The sequence below is a fragment of the Cryptomeria japonica genome, chromosome 9, assembly GCF_030272615.1.
Source record: "Cryptomeria japonica chromosome 9, Sugi_1.0, whole genome shotgun sequence".
Classification (NCBI taxonomy): Eukaryota; Viridiplantae; Streptophyta; class Pinopsida; order Cupressales; family Cupressaceae; genus Cryptomeria; species Cryptomeria japonica.
The window spans coordinates 618,108,987-618,129,764 of record NC_081413.1 but is presented as its reverse complement, the minus strand read 5'-3'; positions in this window follow the sequence as shown (position 1 = coordinate 618,129,764).

Here is a 20,778-nt window from a genome sequence, read left to right as displayed (position 1 = left end):
CAGGCGCGTCTGTGCCTGGAACCGCGTTTGTGTTGAATGCGCACGCGTTTGTGAAATGTAGTAGCGTCTGTGCTTTTGAACAGCGTTTATGTCATGCAGGGACGTCTGTGATCCCTGGTCGCGTTTATGTCTGGCATAGGCACGTTTGTGTTTAGAAAGCGCGTCTGTGTTGCAGAGGCGCGTTTGTGCAGTCTATAAGCGCGTTTATGAGTTAAAAGCGCGTGTGTGTTGAAAAAGTGCGTTTATGTGTTTAAATGCATGGTTTTTAGTCCTTTAGGTCAAATCGGCAGTTCTGTGATGAACATACGCTGTCGATTGGATAAGCTGCTGAGAGGATACACTCAAGCAGGTCCTCTAGGAATACTAGGATAGATCAAGGCACTTTGTGATGAACAGGGAGCACCAGGATAAGTAGCACTTTGTGATGAACAGGGAGTGCGAATGTGAGTGACACTTTGTGATGAACAGGGAATGTCACACACGTAGTACTTTGTGATGAACAGTGAGCACTACTAGGATAAATAGCAACACTTTGTGATGAACAGTGAGTGTCACTAGGGTAGATAGCCATATGCATTTGGGTAGCGAGTAGCATTTTGTGATAAACAGTGAATGCCACAATAACTGACAAGATTGATTTGCTTGACTGCAGGAGTATTTGCCGATGTTGGAGTCACGGGAGAGATTCCCATCGACTCAGAGACTGCGTCCAGAGTTGTCCATCCAGGACATGATTTCCATTGAGGAGATGGGTCTCACATATATGCTCTATGTGCCTGAGTTTCGGGCAAACATGGGGTTGCTGACTGCATTGGCCGAGAGATGGCACTCAGAGACATGCACGTTTCACCTGCCGATGGGTGAGATGACAGTGACACTAGAGGATGTCTACAGGATACTGCATATCCCCATTGATGGAGAGTTGATCCCCTACGACCGTGACGGTGACAGGGAGGCCTTGAGACGGGTTTTTCAGGATCCTGAGTTGGAGATGAGAGCAGGGCATGTAGCCTGGGACACCATGACTGCCACAGGATTGGCATTGCCGGCAGTTATTGGGGGAGTTATCAGTGGATACCTGTGTCCAGACAGGGCCACACGAGGATTGGCAGTGGGCTGGGGAGGGGCCTTGGAGACGCTGATGGCAGAGCACACTAGGTATGCATGGGGGCCATGTGTCCTAGCACATTTGTACTATGAGCTGCATCAGTTTGTATACCACGGATCAGTGGGGCTGGGCTGCGGTGTGACTCTATTGCAGGTGTGGGCCTATGAGCACCTTCCAGTGACGAGGCCGATTCATTTCAGAGGCAGAGGACAGGGACAGAGTTTTGTTCATTTGTATGCCATGATCACATCCCAGCCTCGGATTGGGAGATTGGAGCACTGGAGGAGAGTCATTGATGACATTGATATGGTGATCTGGAGGCCGTACCTGGGGTGCGAGGAGTGGGGTGATGATGCACTGGAGCTACCCTACACCTTCCGGAGCAGGTACCTGATTGGGCGGACGCCCTATATATTAGAGAGACAGCTGGTGGATAGGGTATGCAGGCAGTATGGCCGGATTCAGAGGATGCCCCGAGGCTCGGGTATGTATGCCCGTACTGTTAGAGATCAGGTGCAGTTTGGCCCACTGCTATCTTATGATCAGGCAGTGATGCAGCTAGCAGAGATGATGCCGATGCCATGGGACATGTGGCCAGAGGTAGATGATGCAGGGATGGACGCAGAGTACTCTGCGTACTGGGCAGAGCATCCATTTCCGAGGTTGACAGATCCGGCAGAGCCAGTGGATGGAGAGGGTGGAGGAGATGATGATGAGGGAGGAGGGGATGCAGGTAGGGGCCGGCGGAGGCGGAGGGGAGTGGTGGGAGAGAGACGGGTAGCACCTCGGAGGGAGGGAGGTCAGGAGAGAGCAGCTCCAGTGGTGAGAGGACGGGGTGGACTGCCCCTACAGGTGCCAGCAGCACAGGGTCCCAGAGAGGGACAGAGACAGGTACAGCCACAGGGACAGAGACAGGGACAGCCACAGGTACCTATACAGGCACAGGGACAGGTGCAGGCAGAGGCACAGGGACAGGCACCTGTAGAGGGGGAGCCACAGGCAGGGGCGGAGAGCGGAGACTCCGAGGAGGATGAGGTGGTGAGGTTGCGGGAGATCTGCCAGGGCCAGGCAGATGAGATTGAGGATTTGGTTCGAGAGAGGAACCACCTCAGGATCAGGGTCCGAGACACAGAGCGGGAGAGGGATCAGGCCATCCAGAGATATACCGAGGCCGAGACAGCTCTGAGGGCAGGTAGGCGGGCAGCAGAGGATGCAGGGGCAGGCTACGCCTATGTTTTGCGAGCGGGAGAGGAGATCGCCTACTGGAGGGATCTATATTATGCAGCCGTGCCAGCGGAGCAGCGGGCTAGGAGCTTCCAGAGGTCGTCGCGCACAGCGACGGCTACGGGAGGGAGCCGCAGGAGACAGGCATCCAGCGGTGGGGTTATGGGGCCTCCACCACCACCAGAGGGACAGGGGGATCCAGGGGCAGGGCCATCTACAGCTCAGACTCCGTCGAGGCGAGGCGGCTCCGAGGGAGGGAGTTCCTCATAGCTATAGTGGGCTCCCATTGTATCAGTAGATGTATCATTGTTGTATTGTAGACACCTGCGGGTGATTCTTTTGTAGCCATATGATTCTTTTGACATCATTGTATTATGACACATTTGATTGATTATATATATGAGATGATTCATCTTTTGCGGCAGCTATATGCATGTGTACCTTGTGTGATGAGATGTTCTTATGTGATGCATGTTTTATGATATGGATGCTTATATGATGCAAGGCCATAAATTTTTGTTCTTTTATGTTGTATATGTGATGCATGATGCAAATGAAAATGTATGTGATGCAAATGATTATTTATATAATGAAAATGTGAGATGTGCTAACATGTGTTGTATGCAGGATGTGATGCCATTATAATATCTATATGTATGAAATGCTTATATGTGGTGATGCAGGTGCAACTATATGAAATGCACATGTTTTTGGTGTGTCATTATACTCAGTCATGTGATAGCGGGCTACGCGGACTCGAGAAGGACAATGGAAGTCAATCAAGAAAGGGGGATGGAAGACAGAAGATATGAACGTGAAAGAGCTTCTTGTGCGTTATCATCATTGAGCTTTATTATGGCAGAATAGGTTATGACAATCGAGGCATATGTTCGGCCCAGAAAATCATTGTACCTGTTTGCATGGAGATAAGACAGTCACAAACAAGGAATGCCCCAGTTCACACTAGACTCACAGTGTCCTCATATCCTTGGACAAGTCATAGTATTACTAAAAGACAATCCACAGACAGCAAATGCAAATAAGTGACGATACCCCATCCTCGCCTTTCTAGTCAAAGACATCCTGGAGATAGAATCTCTAGTCAAAGACATCCCGGAAAAGCTAAAAGACATGTCACCAAAAAGATAAAACCAAAAGAAAACCAAGACTCGACACCCACATCCACTGTAGTCTTCAAGTTTGTGTCTCTTGTCACTTGTTTAAGTCAAATTTTGATTGTGGTCACAATGTTCACTTTCACAAAAAGGATAGATAGCACTGAACCATATGTTGTCTGAGTCTGTTAAAAGATTTGATTTTGTTGAAGCCCATTGTTGCTGCTGTGTCTCCTTGGAAACTGACTGAATCCATGAAACTGATACCTTATTGTGGAGAAGATGGAACTTTATTGCGGATCTGCGATGCAAAATGTTGCTTTATTGCGAATTGTGCGCGGATAGACTGAAGAGAGCTGAAAGAAACTGTACTCCTCGAAACATGTGATGTTCTCAGTTCCACACCCATTACTAGACGCAGGAATTGGCCGTAGTCACAGATAGGATCTGATTTATTATGAATGGCTAACCAATCTCGGGTAGATCAATAACAAGCCATGATGGGAATGGGTAAGTTTATTGTGAGTGAATTGGTCGTGATTGTGTGCGAAGTGAAAGAATGAAAGGGAATTCTGAAAGAGGGAGGAGCAAAGTCCCTACGCATGGCGCTGGTGACCCAGTTTTCACCATGGTACTTGCCCAGGGCGCCACCGAAGTGGTTTTCACCGTTGGACGAAATTATTTCTCTTTACTTTCTTGGATTTTGCAATTTTTTTTGTTGTCACAAGGCGCCTGTTTGCCAGGTTTTCACCAAGTAACAATTTTTTTGTTTTTATAATTTTTTTTTGTATTTTTGAATTTTTTTTTGATTTTTTTGTATTTTTGCATTAGGATACTTAAAAAGAGCTTATGTGTAGAACCTGCGAAGGTGCATGCTATTGATAGGGTCCTCCAAAGATTCACCTTCTGTAGTTGAGAGCTGATATGCCCCAGATCCATATGCTGCTGTGATGATGTAAGGACCAAGCCAGTTGGGTTCAAATTTGCCCTTCTTTTCTCTATCTTGCTGATTCTTGGGGTTCTCTCTGAGGACTAAGTCACCTACCTCAAATGTGCGAGGCTTGACCTTGTGATTGTAACTGCGACTCATTCGTTGTTGGTAAGCCTTGAGATGATTAAAAGCAGTGTGTCGTCGTTCCTCCAACAGTTCTAGTTCTTGTAAGCGAGAGACCCTGTAGTCTTCATCGTTGATTATGTTTCTCAAGGAGACCCGTAAAGAAGGTAACTCGACCTCAATAGGCAAGATGGCTTCAGCACCATAGACAAGTGAGTAAGGTGTAGCTCCTGTAGGTGTGCGGACACTGGTACGATATGCCCAAAGTGCGGGATTGAGTTGGACGTGCCAGTTACGGCCAGCGTCGTCGACTGTCTTTTTAAGTATTTTGAGGATTGTTTTGTTAGACGCCTCAGCTTGGCCATTACCTTGGGGGTAATATGGTGTGGAGAAACGATGAGAGATATGGAATCGCTCACAGAGTTCATGAACATCCTGATTCTTGAAAGGACGCCCGTTGTCGGTAATAATGGAAGTAGGAATCCCGTATCGGCAAATGATGTAGTTCAGGATGAAAGTAGCGATTTGTTTCCCAGTAACTTGTGTGAGAGGCACGGCTTCAATCCACTTTGTGAAATACTCTGTGGCTGTGATAATGAATTTATGTCCGTTGGAAGAAGGAGGGTGAATCTTGCCTATGAGATCGAGTCCCCACTGACAAAAGGGCCAAGGAGATGCAAGTGGCTGTAGTTCTTGTGCTGGTGCGTGTATGAGGTCTCCATGAATTTGACACTGCTTACACTTCTTGACAAACTGATATGCATCTTTTTCCATAGTAGGCCAGTAGTATCCAGTCCTGATGAGTTTCTTGGCCAAGGTAGGACCACTAGTATGCGGACCACATATCCCTTCGTGCACTTCTCGTAACGCAATCTGAGCTTCGTCACTCTCTAAACATCTAAGGAGGGTGCCATCTAGACCTCGTCGGTATAGGATATCAGCTAGGATAACGTATCGGGAGGATTGGCGGATGAAAGTGCGGCGTTGGTTGTTCAATAAATCGGGAGGTAAAATGTTGTCGCGAAGGTATGTGAATATGGAACCATATAACTGGGATTCAGGACCAACAACACATATCATTTCCGTGAGAGTGATCTCATATGATGGAATCAGCAGGTTGTCAACCAGGAACTCATAATAGGTCTCATTTTGTGGTAGGTCAATGAGTGAAGCAATTGTAGCCATGGCATCAGCAGCGCGATTCTGTTCTCTTGGTATCTGCTCAAACTCTATCTTTGCAAAGTGTTGTTTCAGATCATCTACCAGTTGTTTGTAAGGCATTAGCTTTTCATCTTTTGTTTGATAATCATCAGTTGCTTGACGGATGACAAGTTGAGAATCGCCAAAAACACGAAGTTCCTGGATCTTCCACTGAACTGCAATTCTTAACCCCGTTGTTAATGCCTCGTATTCCGCTATATTGTTGGTGCAAGGAAATGATAAGCGGTATGACTTTGGTATAGAATCGCCTTGGGGAGTTATAAAGAGTATACCCGCTCCTGCCCCGTGCTGTGTGTATGAGCCATCAAAGTATAGTTGCCATGGCTTTGCAGGTGATATTGTTAGAATGGACTCATCTGGAAATTCTGACTGTAGAGGAACATCATCTATCATGGGAGCATCTGCCAGTTGATCTGCAATGGCTTGTCCTTTGATTGCTTTTCTGTCCACGTATTCTATGTCGAATTCACTCAAAATCATTACCCACTTGGCCAGTCGCCCAGTAAGTGTAGCTTTGTTGAGCAGATATTTTAGTGGATCAATTCTGGCAATCAACTTGGTCTTGTGAGTGAGCATATAATGTCGTAATTTTTGTGAAGCGAAGACCACAGCGAGACATGCACGCTCAATTGGTGTGTAGTTGAGCTCATATCCCACCAATGTGCGACTGATATAGTAGACTGCTTTTTCCTTGCCGTCAGGTATTTGCTGTGCTAGTAGTGCCCCCAGTGCTGTTGGAGTAGCTGATATGTAAAGTAGCAATGGTTGATTCGGAATTGGTGGCATCAAAACTGGCGGGTTCAAAAGATAGTCTTTAAGTGCCTGAAAAGCCTGTTGACAGTTCTCGTCCCATTTGAACTTAATGTTTTTGTGTAGCAGGTGCTGGAAAGGATTACACTTATCTGCAAGTTGTGCTATGAATCTTCGTATGGACTGGAGTCTCCCTTGTAAAGACCGAAGTTGACTGATATTCTTGGGTGGCGGCATGTCCAAGATAGCCTTGACTTTTGCTGGATCCGCTTCTATTCCTCTTTTAGACACAATGAATCCTAGGAGCTTCCCGGAGGTTACTCCAAAGACACATTTCTTTGGATTTAATCTTACCTTGTATTTTTCCAGCCTATCAAAAGCAACTGAAAGTATGTCCAAGTGTGTATTTCTGTCTATTGATTTAACCAAAAGGTCGTCGACATAATCTTCCACCTTTACATGCATGAGATCATGGAAGATAGTAGTCATGGCTCGTTGATACGTGGCACCTGCATTTTTCAGCCCAAAGGGCATGACATTCCAGCAGAAGGTTCCCCATGGACAAGTAAATGATGTTTTATGTTGATCTTCAGGTGCAATCCTGATCTGATTATATCCAGAGAATCCGTCCATTAAAGATAACATCTCATGGCCTGCTGTGAGATCAACAATTAAATCAATGTTTGGTAATGGGAAATCATCCTTCGGACAAGCCTTGTTGATATCCCTGAAATCTGTACATATTCGGATGCTGCGATCTGGTTTGCTAACAGGCACTAAGTTGGAAATCCATTCAGGATAATCAATTGGGCGTATGAATCCGACATCTAGTAATTTCTCCAGCTCTGCCTTGACTAATAATGCCACCTGTGGATGCATTTTTCTCAATTTCTGTTTTACTGGTTTTGCCCCCGGTTTGACTGTTAAATGATGCATTACTAAGTCGGGGTCTAGTCCAGGCATATCAGCATAAGACCAGGCGAAGTTGACTTGTCGTGCCTTAAAGAAGCTTATGAACCTTGCTTTCTCGGCCTCTGTCAATGATTGAGCCAAAAATATGTTGTGTGGAACCTCGGCTGTACCAATGTTTGTCTTTATAGTCTCCTCTACCAACATGGATGATTTTTCCTCGTATGATGCTGGGAGAATGTCAAGCCTTCCATCTTCGGGCGCCTCAGAGAGGTTTTCACCCTCAGATACGTCCTTTCTTTTTACTTTTTTAGAGTCAGAGAGCGCCACAGTGTGGTTTTCGCCATAAGACCCTTGTTTTGTCTTTATTTTCACATTTTTGCGACTAGAAGGCCCGACACCCTCACCAAAGTATGCCATGTTATTTAGCTCTATGGCGTATCCTGCTTTATGGTCTCCAAGAGGAAGATCATCGCGAATGCCAAGATAATCAATAATAGCTTCGTCATTTTGAAATGTATCAATCTGTGGTGGTCCATCCTGATCCCAGTCAATGAGTTGGGGGTGAACGAGGGGAAGGTCTTTAGTGTTTTTAGAGTCCGCAAGGCTAATAGTGAAGATGTGGTTATATTCAGGTATGTCAAGGTAGTCATCGAGGTCGTCAATGGCACTCTCCTCGTCAGTGTCGATCGTGAGTGAGTCCAAATTATCATCACTAGTAGCACCCTCAGGGACAGGTGTCCTCATCCTATGTGATCCTGACCTAGGGCCCTGAAACGAAGCTTGTGCGGGATCCTTATGGGTCGGTTCTTGACCAACTCTGAATTTCTTGTAAAACTCCTCCTCCTCTGTAGGTTCATCTGGCTCTCTAAATGTCTCATTAAGTTCATAATCGCTGGAGGATTTGTCTGAACCCCATTCCCACTCATTGGAGTCTGTGGAATAATTATCCTCTTGTTGAACTTCAGCCACTTTGACTTGCCATATCTGTTTTGTTTTCTTGTGTTGAATCTTGGGGTTTAGAAAACCAAGCCCCTTAGAGCGTTCCCTTCTTGTAGCTAGCTCAGGTTGTAGAGGCTCCATGACACCTTCTTTGCGTAGTCCGAGAGGACTTTTTCCATCATACCCGAATCTCTGCAGAATTTTGAAACCTTTACCATAGTTTTCACAGGGTATTATAATTTGATCATGTGTATCATCTTCAGCGTCCTTATATAGCATTTTATATAAACTTTCTTCCTCTAGTTCGCCCCATTTTTGAAAGACGGTAGGATCCCATTTGAGGAGCATGATGGAGATTTGCTTATTTGGATGTGGTCGCCCATATTCCTTGGGGGAGTTCATGACTTGTCGTAAGAACATTGTTTGATTCAGAGTGTATTCTCCCATGCCTTTGTCTTGAAACTTGGCTCTAAGTTCACCTTGTTTGGATGTCGAGGGCTTTAATGACTCAGGATCAATATATGCTGAAGAAGGAGTAGCCTCACGATTGCTGGGAATGATAATCTCAGTATGTGATCTCAAGTTATTGCAATATATGAATGGATTTGGATCACCATTGACTGTTACCTCGACTCCATTATGAGGAAATTTTATGCACTGATGGTATGTTGATGGGACCGCTCTCATTTCATGAATCCATGGACGTCCTAGCAATATGTTATACGTGAGGTCTAGATCCAGGACTTGACAAATCACGTCCTTTGTTACTGGCCCTATTCTGAGTGGTAAGATGACCGTGCCCTTGGACGAGCGCTCTTCATCATCATAAGCCTTAATAGTGATTTGGTTTGTAGCATTCACAGCTTTGTCAGAATATCCCAATTGTCTGATGGTTCTCAATGTACAAATATTAAGACCTGCTCCTCCATCTATCAGGACTCGTTTTATTCGGTGTTTATGTATGAAAGCTTCAATATGTAGAGGTGCATTGTGAGGCTGACTTATGGAGGCGTCATCGGCTCCTGTAAATGTGAGGGAGTGTGGAACGGATAGGTATCCCACCATGGCTTGAAACTGATCCACGTTTAGATCCGTAGGGACAGCAGTATCTCTCAAGGTTTTGTCAAGGACAGCTTTATGTGCAGGAGATATACGTAAGAGCTCAAGAATAGAGATGAGTGCGGGTGTTTTCCCTAATTGCTCTACAAGATCGTACTCAGGCTTAGTTGACGGAAGATTGGTATTCTTAGAAGAGGTTCCTGGCAATGTGATCTTACCTCGACGAGTTGTAACATGACATTCAGAGGTAGCTTCGGATGAAGATCCCACACCTTTTAGGACAATTTTAGGTCGCTGAGGAGGATTCTCAGGATTTTTATTTTTGATAGTAATGGTAGAAATATGATTGTCCATTGAGATGTGGTTAATAGTGGAATCATAATTGTAAGATGTTCTGGTGTAATTGGCTTGATCATCTGTGACTTTGCCTTTTCCCTTGTCATGTTTTGGGAATGGTTCCTTAAACACCTCATGCTCTTGGTTAGATGAATGTCCCTCAATCTCAATATCTCCTCTGTCAATGAGATCTTGTACAATGTTTTTCAATCGATGGCAATTACTTGTCTTGTGACCCTTGCTCTTATGAAATTCACAATATTCATCATCATTCCACCAATTCGGTTTTACCTTTGGTTCATATGGAGGAAAATCTGGGACCGTGATCACTTTGTTTGCTACAAGCTTTTTGAATACTGATTCAAGTGGTTCTCCCAATGGAGTGTACTTCCTTCGTGGTTTGGAAGCTGTTTGATTGTTCACTTGATTGTTGGTAGAATTTGATCCAGAAAAGATGAACTTTGGTCTCACTGTGTTAGCATCCACAACACCATCATTAACTGTGTTCTTGTTCTTGTTCCAAAACTTTGGTTTGTCTTTTCCCTTAAAGTCCTCTTTGTTTTCTCTGAATAGTTTGATAACTCCTTGTTCAATTAAGACTCTTTCTGTTGCTAGGCCCTTTTCAATGACATCCTTGAATGTAGACAAACAAGCTTTTCTGAGATCATAACCAATAGCCTTGTTAACATTTTGTGTGAACATTTCCACCATTTGTTTTTGCGGGATTTCACAAGAGCATCTGCTAGCTAAGTTCCTCCATCTTTGCAAAAATGACGCAAAAGATTCTCCTTCTTTTTGTTTCGTATTGCACAAGGTAGTAACTGAGACATCTGTTTCAATGTTGTAAGAGAAATGTTGAATGAATGCCTCTGCCAAGTCACCCCATGACTTAATACCAGGAGGTAATTGAGAAAACCATTCCATCGCTTGATCTCCTAAGCTCTGTGGGAACAACCTCATTAAGTATGTTTCTTCTGCCGCTACCTCAATGCAAGCTGTGAAGAATTGTCTTATGTGTGCCTTGGGATCTCCTCTCCCTCTATATTTGTCAAATTTCGGTGTTGCAAAATGCGGAGGAAACGGAGGCATGGGAATGCTCTTATCAAAGGGATAAGGGCATATATCTCTCATAGTATATGTGGGTTTTGATGTGCCCATGTCTTCCACTTTCTTTTGTAGATCTCTAATTTGTTGTTCCAAATTATTTTTGGGAGGAGATGGATTTCTTGTAGCATATCCCATGTTTGAAACACCCATTTGAGGAGGAGCCTGTTGCATGTATGGATGATACTGATCGTAGACATGTCCATATGGAGGTCTATATTGTTGCGACATGTATGGAGCACTTGGCATAATTTCTTGTTGAGGAACCCCATATCTGTTTTGTGTGTATAAACCATATTCAATGGGCCTTTCATTTTCCATTGTGTTGCCCCCAATTTTGGCATGAGGTCTTCTTGTGTCAAAATTTTGAGGAAGTCCTTGAGTATCCATTTGTCTTGGTTGACCTATATCTTGAGCATGTGTTTGAACATAAGGCCTCCATGATGGTCTTTGAGTGTAAGTATCGTGCATTTGAGCTTGTGTATGTGGGATTGCTGGTTTCTGAAGCAAAACTGATGGTGACTCCGGCATCATATTATTTGGTCCTCCACTATTTAGTTGAGTTTGTTGTGAAGGTCTACTTTCCATAAGTTGAGATAAGTCAAAATCATGTGGTATCTTAGCTCCACTTTGTGCCATCATGTTTAGAAAGTATTGACGATCCCTCCTCATTATCTCTTCAACCAATCTATTGAATTGAGGATCCATTATAGATTCTTGTATGTCTGCTGATAGTATTGAAGAATTGTCCACATTATCATTGTGTGTAGCGTTGTGTATAGCGTTTGCGCTTTCCATATTTGGATTGTGTCTATAAACATTCATGTCTGGTAATGTAGTGTGCTCAGGATTGTAGAAGACATCATTGTCATACTCATAAGAACTCATGTTTACGGGTCCTTGAGCTTCTTTAGCTTTTCTCCTAGATTTTTGAAGACGGGTTTCAACCATGAACTAGGTGTTAGACCAAGATGTGAGAGACTAGATGAAAAATGAAAAGAGTATGGAAGACCAAGAGTTGTATGGAGTGTAAATGAATCTGAAGTTTACTTGCAATGTCCAAAGTGTAAGACCAAATATGTATGTTGTAGAGTAGGTGTGACTTCCAAAGAGGGGATAGTTTCTCTTGATGAGGTAAGCTGACCTTGACTCTAAGTAAGACCAAATGAGACCCAAAGGTAAGAAACCTTGATGAGGGATCACTTAGCAAAGTGTTGTAGTATGTAGTGTGTTGACAAAGTATAGTGAGGACAAGCAAGTGACTCTTTGACTCAAGTTTAGACAAGTATGACTGTAAAATGAGGTATGAAGCAATGATGGACTGTGTAAGACCTTAGAACAGGCTGAATGCTAGATGAACCTGAAGAGATAACCTAGGAAGCTCAAGTGTGCCGAAACTGATTTCTTTGTTTGCTTGACTGTTAAACTTTTTTCAAATCCTGACACAGACGCCTCTGTATACTTCACAGACGCGGTTTTAAGACACAGACGCTATTCTGTTTGACACAAACGTGATTCTGAGATTTCCTGTTGATGTTTGCTAAGACTGACAGATTTTTGCAATTGTGGACACAGACGCGCCTGTATACTTCACAGACGCTATTTCCAGACACAGACGTGTCTCTGTTCGACACAGACGCTGATAAAAACACAGACGCTATTCTGTACTTCACAGACGCGTTTATCAGACACAGACGCGGTTTTAACAGACACAGACGCGTTTCTGTAACCTTAGTGCAATCTTTCCTATCTGTGAATTTGTTTTGCTGTGACCAAATCTGATTTTTCGACTGTTTTTCGTGACAAGAGGACACAGTGTTGATGACCCAATGTTTGCGGACTGTTTAGACTCCAAAAAGTGTGTTGTTTGATGTAAAAAGTTTTTTGCATACACTTGAAGACACAAAAGACACAATGTTTTGCTGTTTTGTCTTGATTGTTTGAGTGTTTATCATAAGTCAAGCACAATTCTTATGGCTGGCCAGGACAATAATTGTTGATCCCACATGGGGTTTTACCCCCGAGGCTACGCTATTCAGAGCGGATACTTAGATGCTTGACCTCACTGGCTCCACCCTCGGCACTCACTTCTCGGGTCAGCCAAGCATCAGTCCCCATGAAAACTCCCCATGGCGAACTTTGTATCTCTACTAAGAACCGTATGTGTGTGGGCCGCTACCAGAGGTCCGACCTCCTGCCTCAACAACTAGAAGGATTTGGGCATCTAAAACAATGAGGTGCTAGTAAGGGCATCCGCTCGTGTGGCCATACATGCGGCACTTTCAGCTCTGTAAATACAGAAGGCTCCCAGCCGGTAGGGGTTACGCCCTACAAATGATCAAATAAATTTGATCAAACGGGTTTATGGGGAGACATAGTGTCGGTATGAACTAATCAGCACACGTTATTCATAGTTTTCACCATGAATACATTTGATTATAGTGGCTTGGAAGAAGATGGCTTTTCTTTTGCTACCACTTGGGTCGTTCTCTTCTCACTAGTAGTCCTAATGACCACACGGGAAGACAGGCCCTCTAAAGAATAAACACAAAGAGCCTATTGCTCAAGACACAAAAGACAATGGTTCAATTTTAGTGCACCAATCGAAGTGTTTGCTAAGCTATGAAGACAAGGCACACAAATAAAATTACAAAACCCTAGCTAAGGCCCTGCAACAAAATTGTTAGTAGTTTGGGTTGTTTCAAATGATAACCCCTTCCTGCAAACACACAAGTTAGGTAAATTTTAAGAAAAACCCAAAAAGACTTTGTGAAAAGGGGCCTTCAACAAAAACGTATTTGCCTCCAAAGCAAGCTGCACAAACCAGGTTAGCTAGATCTGCAAAGGTTAGCCAAAAATAAACCAGATCTGAAAATCCTAAGTACAAAATCCGAAAAGCCGAATCGAAAAACTTGAAAAAAATTTGCAAAAACAGAATGCACAGACGCTGTTATACCAGACACAGACGCGTCTGTCCGACACAGACGCGGTTCTGTGATTTGCAGACGTGATTTCAGAACACAGACGCCTCTATATTCTGCAGACGCGATAGTATGGTTCACAGACGCGATTCGGTATCACAGACGCGACTTTCGGAAACCTGCAAAAATAGAAAATGACAGAAACACAGACGCGATAAAAGATGTCACAGACGCCTCTGAAATACAAAAACGCGATCCGAACACTCGCAGACGCGAAAAAAACCTAAAATGTCGCCGAAATCGTCCGATCTGCAACTTCAAAAATGCAAAATCTGCAACAAAATGTTAAATGCAAGAGTCCCACCGGGCGTGCCAAAATGTATATGGTGAAAATGGATAGCAATAAACAACAATATTGAAAGACTAAAATGGATTCAACCACCAAACCCTAGCCTAACAATGAACAAAGATCCACCATAACATATGAAGATAACCTAAGACAATGCAAAATAACTCAATAAATCACAAAGATTATACCATCACATGTCCACTAGGGTTTTTGATCTCCATTCTTCCTATCTCCATTGATCTTGTTTGATATGCTTGCTCTCAGATTTTTGTATGCACAAGAGCTCAACAAAGAACGGAATGTGGTTGCAAGTAGGATCGTAGTGTAGCCAAGTCCTCCAAAATTAGTCATTAGGGTCCCTGGTAATGAAGAAAGCATCTCCTTAAATAGAGGACACAATAGAAAATGGAGGGTTAAGATTGAGAGGTGTAAAAAGAGAGGTCGGCTAGGATTAGAGGGTAGGTATAAGAAATACCAAAATAATGAAAGGGGTAGGTAGTGTAGGAAATAAGAGATGAATGACATGTGTCATGTGTAGAAAAGGTTAATGAATTAATTAAATAAATAAAGATTTATTTAATTAATAGAAGAAGTAGGGTAATTAAATAAATAAAATATTTATTTAATTTAGGAAAGGGATAATTTAAATAAATAAATGTATTTATTTAAATGAGAAATAAGGCTAGAAGAGGATAAATGAATTAATTAAATAAATAAAGATTTATTTAATTAATAGAAGAATTAAGCTAAAGTAATTAAATAAATAAAATATTTATTTAATTAGACATGACAATTTTAGGTGTCTACAAATTTTGGCACGCCCGGTGGGACTCTTGCATTTAACATTTTGTTGCAGATTTTGCATTTTTGAAGTTGCAGATCGGACGATTTCGACGACATTTTAGGTTTTTTTCGCGTCTGCGAGTGTTCGGATCGCGTTTTTGTATTTCAGAGGCGTCTGTGACATCTTTTATCGCGTCTGTGTTTCTGTCATTTTCTATTTTTGCAGGTTTCCGAAAGTCGCGTCTGTGATACCGAATCGCGTCTGTGAACCATACTATCGCGTCTGCAGAATATAGAGGCGTCTGTGTTCTGAAATCACGTCTGCAAATCACAGAACCGCGTCTGTGTCGGACAGACGCGTCTGTGTCTGGTATAACAGCGTCTGTGCATTCTGTTTTTGCAAATTTTTTTCAAGTTTTTCGATTCGGCTTTTCGGATTTTGTACTTAGGGTTTTCAGATCTGGTTTATTTTTGGCTAACCTTTGCAGATCTAGCTAACCTGGTTTGTGCAGCTTACTTTGGAGGCAAATACGTTTTTGTTGAAGGCCCCTTTTCACAAAGTCTTTTTGGGTTTTTCTTAAAATTTACCTAACTTGTGTGTTTGCAGGAAGGGGTTATCATTTGAAACAACCCAAACTACTAACAATTTTGTTGCAGGGCCTTAGCTAGGGTTTTGTAATTTTATTTGTGTGCCTTGTCTTCATAGCTTAGCAAACACTTCAATTGGTGCACTAAAATTGAACCATTGTCTTTTGTGTCTTGAGCAATAGGCTCTTTGTGTTTATTCTTTAGAGGGCCTGTCTTCCCGTGTGGTCATTAGGACTACTAGTGAGAAGAGAACGACCCAAGTGGTAGCAAAAGAAAAGCCATCTTCTTCCAAGCCACTATAATCAAATGTATTCATGGTGAAAACTATGAATAACGTGTGCTGATTAGTTCATACCGACACTATGTCTCCCCATAAACCCGTTTGATCAAATTTATTTGATCATTTGTAGGGCGTAACCCCTACCGGCTGGGAGCCTTCTGTATTTACAGAGCTGAAAGTGCCGCATGTATGGCCACACGAGCGGATGCCCTTACTAGCACCTCATTGTTTTAGATGCCCAAATCCTTCTAGTTGTTGAGGCAGGAGGTCGGACCTCTGGTAGCGGCCCACACACATACGGTTCTTAGTAGAGATACAAAGTTCGCCATGGGGAGTTTTCATGGGGACTGATGCTTGGCTGACCCGAGAAGTGAGTGCCGAGGGTGGAGCCAGTGAGGTCAAGCATCTAAGTATCCGCTCTGAATAGCGTAGCCTCGGGGGTAAAACCCCATGTGGGATCAACAATTATTGTCCTGGCCAGCCATAAGAATTGTGCTTGACTTATGATAAACACTCAAACAATCAAGACAAAACAGCAAAACATTGTGTCTTTTGTGTCTTCAAGTGTATGCAAAAACTTTTTACATCAAACAACACACTTTTTGGAGTCTAAACAGGCTGCAAACATTGGGTCATCAACACTGTGTCCTCTTGTCACGAAAAACAGTCGAAAAATCAGATTTGGTCACAGCAAAACAAATTCACAGATAGGAAAGATTGCACTAAGGTTACAGAAACGCGTCTGTGTCTGTTAAAACCGCGTCTGTGTCTGATAAACGCGTCTGTGAAGTACAGAATAGCGTCTGTGTTTTTATCAGCGTCTGTGTCGAACAGAGACACGTCTGTGTCTGGAAATAGCGTCTGTGAAGTATACAGGTGCGTCTGTGTCCACAATTGCAAAAATTGTCAGTCTTAGCAAACATCAACAGGAAATCTCAGAATCACGTTTGTGTCAAACAGAATAGCGTCTGTGTCTTAAAACCGCGTCTGTGAAGTATACAGAGGCGTCTGTGTCAGGATTTGAAAAAAGTTTAACAGTCAAGCAAACAAAGAAATCAGTTTCGGCACACTTGAGCTTCCTAGGTTATCTCTTCAGGTTCATCTAGCATTCAGCCTGTTCTAAGGTCTTACACAGTCCACCATTGCTTCATACCTCATTTTACAGTCATACTTGTCTAAACTTGAGTCAAAGAGTCACTTGCTTGTCCTCACTATACTTTGTCAACACACTACATACTACAACACTTTGCTAAGTGATCCCTCATCAAGGTTTCTTACCTTTGGGTCTCATTTGGTCTTACTTAGAGTCAAGGTCAGCTTACCTCATCAAGAGAAACTATCCTCTCTTTGGAAGTCACACCTACTCTACAACATACATACTTGGTCTTACACTTTGGACATTGCAAGTAAACTTCAGATTCATTTACACTCCATACAACTCTTGGTCTTACATACCCTTGTCATTTTCGTCTAAGTCTCTCACATATTGGTCTAACACCTAGTTCATGGTTGAAACCCGTCTTCAAAAATCTAGGAGAAAAGCTAAAGAAGCTCAAGGACCCGTAAACATGAGTTCTTATGAGTATGACAATGATGTCTTCTACAATCCTGAGCACACTACATTACCAGACATGAATGTTTATAGACACAATCCAAATATGGAAAGCGCAAACGCTATACACAACGCTACACACAATGATAATGTGGACAATTCTTCAATACTATCAGCAGACATACAAGAATCTATAATGGATCCTCAATTCAATAGATTGGTTGAAGAGATAATGAGGAGGGATCGTCAATACTTTCTAAACATGATGGCACAAAGTGGAGCTAAGATACCACATGATTTTGACTTATCTCAACTTATGGAAAGTAGACCTTCACAACAAACTCAACCAAATAGTGGAGGACCAAATAATATGATGCCGGAGTCACCATCAGTTTTGCTTCAGAAACCAGCAATCCCACATACACAAGCTCAAATGCACGATACTTACACTCAAAGACCATCATGGAGGCCTTATGTTCAAACACATGCTCAAGATATAGGTCAACCAAGACAAATGGATACTCAAGGACTTCCTCAAAATTTTGACACAAGAAGACCTCATGCCAAAATTGGGGGCAACACAATGGAAAATGAAAGGCCCATTGAATATGGTTTATACACACAAAATAGATATGGGGTTCCTCAACAAGAAATTATGCCAAGTGCTCCATACATGTCGCAACAATATAGACCTCCATATGGACATGTCTACGATCAGTATCATCCATACATGCAACAGGCTCCTCCTCAAATGGGTGTTTCAAACATGGGATATGCTACAAGAAATCCATCTCCTCCCAAAAATAATTTGGAGCAACAAATTAGAGATCTACAAAAGAAAGTGGAAGACATGGGCACATCAAAACCCACATATACTATGAGAGATATATGCCCTTATCCCTTTGATAAGAGCATTCCCATGCCCCCGTTTCCTCCGCACTTTGCAACACCGAAATTTGACAAATATAGAGGGAGAGGAGATCCCAAGGCACACATAAGACAATTCTTCACAGCTTGCATTGAGGTAGCGGCAGAAGAAACATACTTAATGAGGTTGTTCCCACAGAGCTTAGGAGATCAAGCGATGGAATGGTTTTCTCAATTACCTCCTGGTATTAAGTCATGGGGTGACTTGGCAGAGGCATTCATTCAACATTTCTCTTACAACATTGAAACAGATGTCTCAGTTACTACCTTGTGCAATACGAAACAAAAAGAAGGAGAATCTTTTGCGTCATTTTTGCAAAGATGGAGGAACTTAGCTAGCAGATGCTCTTGTGAAATCCCGCAAAAACAAATGGTGGAAATGTTCACACAAAATGTTAACAAGGCTATTGGTTATGATCTCAGAAAAGCTTGTTTGTCTACATTCAAGGATGTCATTGAAAAGGGCCTAGCAACAGAAAGAGTCTTAATTGAACAAGGAGTTATCAAACTATTCAGAGAAAGCAAAGAGGACTTTAAGGGAAAAGACAAACCAAAGTTTTGGAACAAGAACAAGAACACAGTTAATGATGGTGTTGTGGATGCTAACACAGTGAGACCAAAGTTCATCTTTTCTGGATCAAATTCTACCAACAATCAGGTGAACAATCAAACAGCTTCCAAACCACGAAGGAAGTACACTCCATTGGGAGAACCACTTGAATCAGTATTCAAAAAGCTTGTAGCAAACAAAGTGATCACGGTCCCAGATTTTCCTCCATATGAACCAAAGGTAAAACCGAATTGGTGGAATGATGATGAATATTGTGAATTTCATAAGAGCAAGGGTCACAAGACAAGTAATTGCCATCGATTGAAAAACATTGTACAAGATCTCATTGACAGAGGAGATATTGAGATTGAGGGACATTCATCTAACCAAGAGCATGAGGTGTTTAAGGAACCATTCCCAAAACATGACAAGGGAAAAGGCAAAGTCACAGATGATCAAGCCAATTACACCAGAACATCTTACAATTATGATTCCACTATTAACCACATCTCAATGGACAATCATATTTCTACCATTACTATCAAAAATAAAAATCCTGAGAATCCTCCTCAGCGACCTAAAATTGTCCTAAAAGGTGTGGGATCTTCATCCGAAGCTACCTCTGAATGTCATGTTACAACTCGTCGAGGTAAGATCACATTGCCAGGAACCTCTTCTAAGAATACCAATCTTCCGTTAACTAAGCCTGAGTACGATCTTGTAGAGCAATTAGGGAAAACACCCGCACTCATCTCTATTCTTGAGCTCTTACGTATATCTCCTGCACATAAAGCTGTCCTTGACAAAACCTTGAGAGATACTGCTGTCCCTACGGATCTAAACGTGGATCAGTTTCAAGCCATGGTGGGATACCTATCCGTTCCACACTCCCTCACATTTACAGAAGCCGATGACGCCTCCATAAGTCAGCCTCACAATGCACCTCTACATATTGAAGCCTTCATACATAAACACCGAATAAAACGAGTCCTGATAGATGGAGGAGCAGGTCTTAATATTTGTACATTGAGCACCATCAGACAATTGGGATATTCTGACAAAGCTGTGAATGCTACAAACCAAATCACTATTAAGGCTTATGATGATGAAGAGCGCTCGTCCAAGGGCACGGTCATCTTACCACTCAGAATAGGGCCAGTAACAAAGGACGTGATTTGTCAAGTCCTGGATCTAGACCTCACGTATAACATATTGCTAGGACGTCCATGGATTCATGAAATGAGAGCGGTCCCATCAACATACCATCAGTGCATAAAATTTCCTCATAATAGAGTCGAGGTAACAGTCAATGGTGATCCAAATCCATTCATATATTGCAATAACTTGAGATCACATACTGAGATTATCATTCCCAGCAATCGTGAGGCTACTCCTTCTTCAGCATATATTGATCCTGAGTCATTAAAGCCCTCGACATCCAAACAAGGTGAACTTAGAGCCAAGTTTCAAGACAAAGGCATGGGAGAATACACTCTGAATCAAACAATGTTCTTACGACAAGTCATGAACTCCCCCAAGGAATATGGGCGACCACATCCAAATAAGCAAATCTCCATCATGCTCCTCAAATGGGATCCTACCGTCTTTCAAAAATGGGGCGAACTAGAGGAAGAAAGTTTATATAAAATGCTATATAAGGACGCTGAAGATGATACACATGATCAAATTATAATACCCTGTGAAAACTATGGTAAAGGTTTCAAAATTCTGCAGAGATTCGGGTATGATGGAAAAAGTCCTCTCGGACTACGCAAAGAAGGTGTCATGGAGCCTCTACAACCTGAGCTAGCTACAAGAAGGGAACGCTCTAAGGGGCTTGGTTTTCTAAACCCCAAGATTCAACACAAGAAAACAAAACAGATATGGCAAGTCAAAGTGGCTGAAGTTCAACAAGAGGATAATTATTCCACAGACTCCAATGAGTGGGAATGGGGTTCAGACAAATCCTCCAGCGATTATGAACTTAATGAGACATTTAGAGAGCC